The sequence below is a fragment of the Sminthopsis crassicaudata genome, chromosome 6 (assembly GCF_048593235.1).
Source record: "Sminthopsis crassicaudata isolate SCR6 chromosome 6, ASM4859323v1, whole genome shotgun sequence".
NCBI classification, from domain to species: domain Eukaryota; kingdom Metazoa; phylum Chordata; class Mammalia; order Dasyuromorphia; family Dasyuridae; genus Sminthopsis; species Sminthopsis crassicaudata.
Window position 1 is genome coordinate 177,018,780 of NC_133622.1, and position 6,212 is coordinate 177,024,991.

General features: G+C 33.6%; 1 non-coding gene across 1 annotated transcript; it reads right to left on the reverse strand.

The window, feature by feature from the left end:
• Positions 1-5,880: 5,880 nt before the first annotated feature.
• LOC141548096 (small nucleolar RNA SNORA24) lies at positions 5,881-6,011 on the reverse strand. The gene has a single exon (XR_012483800.1). It is a non-coding gene; the product is annotated as a small nucleolar RNA SNORA24 (small nucleolar RNA).
• Positions 6,012-6,212: the final 201 nt, after the last annotated feature.

The window sequence follows — 6,212 nt, forward strand, 5'->3', positions numbered from 1 at the left end:
CCTCAGCTTTCTAGAAGGGTACAGAAAAGGGCATGAGAAAAACAAAAGTCCACTTTAGGGAAAAGGGTAGAGGATTTCCTGTAAAGGTTTTAAAGGTGTTTCAGTTTGGGATGGATGTCTCTAACTTTATAATTTTTGCTATTATGCTATAAATGTATTTCTGACTTGTTAGGAAATCTTTCTGTTCATTAGTAATATTCTATTCAATTCATGCCTAGAATGTAACATCTCCAAAAAACCCGGTAATTCATTTGTCTTGAGTTGATCTAAAAGTAGGTCACTGAAATCATCCTTGGTATAGATATACATTCAATGAGTGTCTGACCAGAGTCCTACTAGCTAAATGTCAATTGTCCCAATGGAATCCCTAAAAAGGGTTACAATTGCTAAGCACCTCTTTCTCTCCCATCACCCATCCATTCTCCCAGTTTAATGTGCTAAGAACAAAGGCCCCTATCTAATGTGGCTGTTTCTAGAAAAACTGAAATGATTTCTGTTGAATCTATCCTGACAAATCTTACCAAACACCTGGTCATTCTGTCACCATTCATTGGCAGCACTCCAGACACTCACATCCAGCAGTCAACAGAATAAAGCCAAGTGAAGCCAAGCACTTATTAAGCACTGTATTAAGTGTTGGGAGAATACAAGAGTCTCTACCCTTAAGGAGTTCACATTCTAATGGTGAAAACAAAGGAAGTCTCGGGCTTCTTGAAGGTGGGATTTATGAAGTTTAGTAGGAAGACAGGGAAGCTGGGAAGCAGATGTGGGGGGGAAATATTCCAGGTGGTGGATGTGTCAGCCTAGGAAATTTTTGCAGATCCAAGAGCAATTGTGTTTATAAGAAATATGCCAAGTAAATGAGAATATGCAAAATACAATGACTAGAAATGGCCAGATTAAAAGCCAAACAGGGAACTACTGGAATTTGAGTAGGAGAGATAAAATCATGCCAGGGTCTGTACAAGTAAGATGTGCATTAGCATGGCAACTATGAGCTAAGAAAGGCACATAAAAAGACTCGATTTGGTTAGTGCCATAGAATGCCATGAGCCTGTGTGATTACTGCTAAGACTGCCACCTTCAACAAGGAAAGCCAGAAGATGGGAACATTTTTGGGAAAATGATGCATTGTGTTCTAGACATTCAAAATCCAAAATAAGGGTTGAATAAATGTTGAGGCTCATCTATACCAAGTGAAAACATGGGAAGTGATGAAATTAAGTGAGAATATAAAAGGGAAGGGGAGAAATAAGACAGGAAATATATAAAACCTTCCCACAAACAAGACAAAATGAGCCAAGCAAGGGAAGAATGAGGGACCCCAAGCTGTTATGAAGGCCAGACCCAATGTCTATGGCTGTAGGAAAAGATCAAGGACCAGTGAGCCCATGCAGAGGTAGACCGTGTGGCTGCAGGTACTTACAGAAGACTGAAATTCCTGGTTTTAGATCCAGGGCAGTAGTTATGCCTTCATTGACAACATGGCTGGGCCAAGTTGGACCCTTTGACAAAACTCAGAAAACACAAAAATCCACCCCAAAGTAAGGGACCACCCCCACAACTCTTATTAGAACCTGACTGTCACTAAAAATAACAAAGCAAAGGAGAAAGAAGCCAATCACAGTTATGTAATATGGGGATGGACAAGATCTGGATGAAAGCTACTATATCAAAGAAAAATGTCAAATGTTCACAAACCCAAAAGCATTTCTTGGAAGAGCTAAAAAATGACCTTTAAGATCAAAAGTTAGGTAAGGAAAAAATACAATTCAAGAAAACGAATGAAATTTCAAGTCAACCAATTGAAAATCTGAAAAATAGGATGGATACTTAATGAACTGACACATTAATGTTTGAAACAGCACACATAGAAGGCTTAGTGTTGAATATGAAGTTAAAAAAAATAAAACTGGGTAGGGAGAGCTAACTATGTTATACAAAGAAACTGATACAAAGGAAGGTAGGATTGGAGGGCTGTTAACTAGTACCTTAATCTCATCAAAACTGGGTGAATGAAAGGGAACAAAATATAAAATTCCAAATTTATAAAGAAATAAGAGGGCAAGGATTTAGGAATAAGGGATGGATTTTTATAAGAGTGTAGATGAAGGAAGAAGAGGATAAAGGACTCAGATAAGCAGATAAAGTAATAAAGGTATAAGGGGGATTTTTAAAAAGTATTGATTAGAGAGAAATAAATTAAGACTTGTAAGGAGGGATAGTGTAAAAAAGTGAGAAAGGTAATTAATAGTGAGGGAAATATTTAACTGGTGATTATAACTTTAAATGTGAGTGGAATGAATTCCCCATAAAATGAAATTGGCAGGCAAAATGGATTTAAAAAAAAAAAAATCAGATTCTTTTGACAATATATTGTTTACAAGAAACACACTTAAAAATGAGATACACAGTTTAAAATAAAGGACTAGATAGAATTTATTGTTTCAGTTGATGTTAAAAAAAAGATAGGGCTAGCAATTATGATTTCAAAGCAAAAACTAAAAGTAGATTTAATTTAAAAGAAATAACAAGGAAACTATATTATGATAAAAGTACCACAATGAAGCAATATCAATACTCTATACCAAATATTATAGCAGCTAAATTTAAAAGTTAAATAAATTACAGATGGAAATATAAGTAGGGAATTTCAACCTTCATCTCTTAGAATTAGATAAATCTAACCAAAAAATAATAAAGGTAAACAATTTTAGATAAGCTAAGAAATGAAAATAAAAAGGAATACATCTTAGCAACACATAGTACGTCTTTGTAAAAACTGGCCATACGACATTAAAGTTATGTTTAACTTAACAGAAACATTAAATCCATCTTTTCCAGAGCATAACGAAATTATATTCAGTAAATAATCATGGAAGCAGAAAAATGGTAAGAAAATTTCTATCTCTAATGCTTATTCAATAAAATAGAACAGAACATTGAATTGTGTATAAAATTAAACATACTAGAATGAAAATCCCCTATTAAATACCAAATTGAAAATCTTAAGTGAGATTAGTAAAACTGAATATAAGAAAGCCATTGAATTAATAAAATTAAGAGTTTATTTTAGGGGGGAGGGGGTTATTTAAACCTATTTTAGAAAAAAAAAAAAAAATCAATTGAACAGGCCATAAATGCACTCCCTAAAAAAAGTATCAAGACCATACAGGTCTACAAATGAATACTATCAATTCCAATTCCAACATTAAGTAATTTTTAAAACATCTTTTCTTAAAACTGTAAGAAGCATCTACCTTAAGTCATCAGGAAGCATGATTGGTAATGGTGAAAATCTAGAAATATTTCCAGTAAGACCAGGCATGGAACAAGTTGCCCATTGTCATTCAACAATGTGCTAGAAATTTTAGCAATAGCTATAAAAAGAATCAGAATGGGCAATTAGGTAATAAAACTATGCATGATATACTTGGAAAATCTTGACAATTAACTAAATACTGGAAATAAATTTAGTAAAGATAAATCCACATAAATAATCAGCATTTTTATATACCACCAACAAAACCCTGCAAGAAAAGATAGTAAGATATTCTATTTAAAATAACTGTAGACATTGTACACGTACTTCAAAGTATACCTACCACAACCCAGAAAACTACATAAATAAAATATTTAATACAAATAATCACACATAACTGGAGAAATGTTAAAGCTTTTATCTAAACTGACTTATTCAATGGTATTCCCAATTAAATTGACAAAAATTTCTTTTACTATGTTAAAAAAATTAAACTCATTTGGAAAAAGGTTAAAAATATTAAAAGAACTAATTTTTTAAAGGAAGAAATTAGTGCCAGATTTTAAACTACATTCTAAGGCAATAAAAATTATCTGGTAATGACTAAGAAACTGAAAAGTATCACTATGGAAAAGTAGCTATAATGCACTGCATCAAGTTTTAAGCTTTTGGGGCAATTCATTATTTGAACAATGATCAGAAACCTGGAAAGAATCTGGCATAAATGAGGCCCAGGCCAATCTTATACCATTTACCAGGATATTAAGGTCAAAGGGATTATTACCTAGGTTTCAGACTAACAAAACCATTTATGGAAAACAAAAACAAAAAAATGAGCTGGAGAACAAAATTAGGTATAAAACATAGTTTTGTTAACATTAAAAATATATGTACAAAAAACTCAGATTAGGACAAAAAAATTTTAAAGTTTCAAGATAAAAATGTCTTGCTTCAAAACTATAAAACAAATTATTCTGCAATACATATATGGTCAAAGGATATTTAGTTTTTCAACCAAGAAAGTGTTGTTATATGAAAAAATGTTCTAAATCATTATTGATTAGAGAAAAGCAAATGAAAATTTGGATATTGCTTTGTACTTATCAGATTGTCCCAAGTTATAAAAGAATTTTATGTAAATGCTAAAAGCTCTTTGTAGTGGCAAAGAACTGGAAATTGAACTATGATTGTGATTGAATTGAAATTATGAGTCATTTTTGAAAAACCTGGAAAGTTGTGCATGAAGAGCAAAATGAACGTAAGAATGTTATATTTTTTATAAAAAATTTTTTCTAAAAATAATTCTGAAGGACTAAAGTAATTTGGAGAATTATATTGAAAAATCAACTAAAAGAATCTGTGAAAGATGTGAAGTGTGGATTTATACATATATATCCACACACACATTCACATACACGTTTTAATGTCTAATGGCAGTCTTTCTATGGTGGGCTATGGAAGGAAGAGGATAAAGGCTTAGTGATTAGACAGATGAAAAACCAAGAAAGCAGCCATAAAACCCCAAAAGTATTCTAGTGGATTATCAGCAAGGTCAACTTTTACAGAGAGCAAGATTGGGGAAATCCATTAGACTTGGCAATTAAATTATTAATGATAACTGAAGTTTACTTGAATGAGATCAGAGTCAGAATGCAGAAATGCAAAGTGTTTATACCAAGTGTAAATGGCTTTCTCAGGTTTAGTTCAAGAGGTAGACAGATTTCTCAATTAACTTAGACACAAATGTGAAAAGCCATGCCTCAAAATTTGTTAGAAAAAGAATTTTGTCTAACCCACTTTCATAGCTTTCGATAAGCTATAATAACTCTTAGCTCCTTAAGTCAAAAAAGAGCTTGATAAGCTAAATTTGAAAGGGGCTAAGAATTTGAGCTCAGAAGTTTTTCCAATTCTGAGGCATTCTCAGACCATAGAGAATAGCACTAATCAACTGCGTCTAAAGACAAGTCAATTACTACCTGAAAAAAGGGCATGTTACATTTATTCAAAGTTAGCTAGCAGAAAGAAGAATGCCTGCAAAGTGTGTTCCCCTGGGGTTCAGCATTTAATAGACATTGCAACAGAGAGAAAACAATTAATGGTTAAACTTAAAGGCAGGAGCTCTATTTCCAGATCTAGGGCACCTTGTATTAATCCTCTACAATGTACATAGAGTTAATGATACCTAAAGTATACAATGTTATTCGTAAGTTCTTGATAGATACAAAACAAAGTTAAGGTCTTCTAGCCAGCGGTGCCATAGTTATCAAAGACAGGACCCTTCATTCTTACCACTTCCAATACCGTGAAGCCTGCAGGAAAAGATTAACATGAAACGTAATATGAATAAACTTAATACTTTCAGAAACTTTTCAAAACTTTATTAATGAAGAATTTTGTGATCAATAATTTGACACATGCTAGAATTTACTTAAAAAGCTAGCTTGAGACAAATTAGTCTCTCCATTTTTTACAGCAAAAACTTAAAGAACCACTTACTTTGTGTCTTTACTTCCATTTCCCTTTTTGTCCAGGCACCTAGGAATTTTAGTATAAGATTAGTTTACTAAGCACTAGTTATAATTGTATACCATAATTTTTGAACACAGCTTTAAAAAAACGCATGTTACTTGCACAAGTCAGAATCTGATACCAATTAAATGGTGACAGCTTTGCCAATAAGCAAGATAATGCTCTTCCATGGCTAGGAAGGGAGACTGCCACAGCTGGCAGGGCCCAAGGATTCATGGAGATTCTGGGGAAGGTTCCAACTTCCTCCTCGTGGGGCCCCGGGGGTGAGGGGGCCACAAACAGGCCTCTCCCTAGGCAGGGCCGCGCCACTTTTGTACCCCTTCTTTTACCTCATACGACAAAGAACCGCAACAAATACAGAGAAACTCGCCGCGTATCCCCAAGATACCTCTTGCCTCAGTTTTCTCTTTGCCAAGGTCTA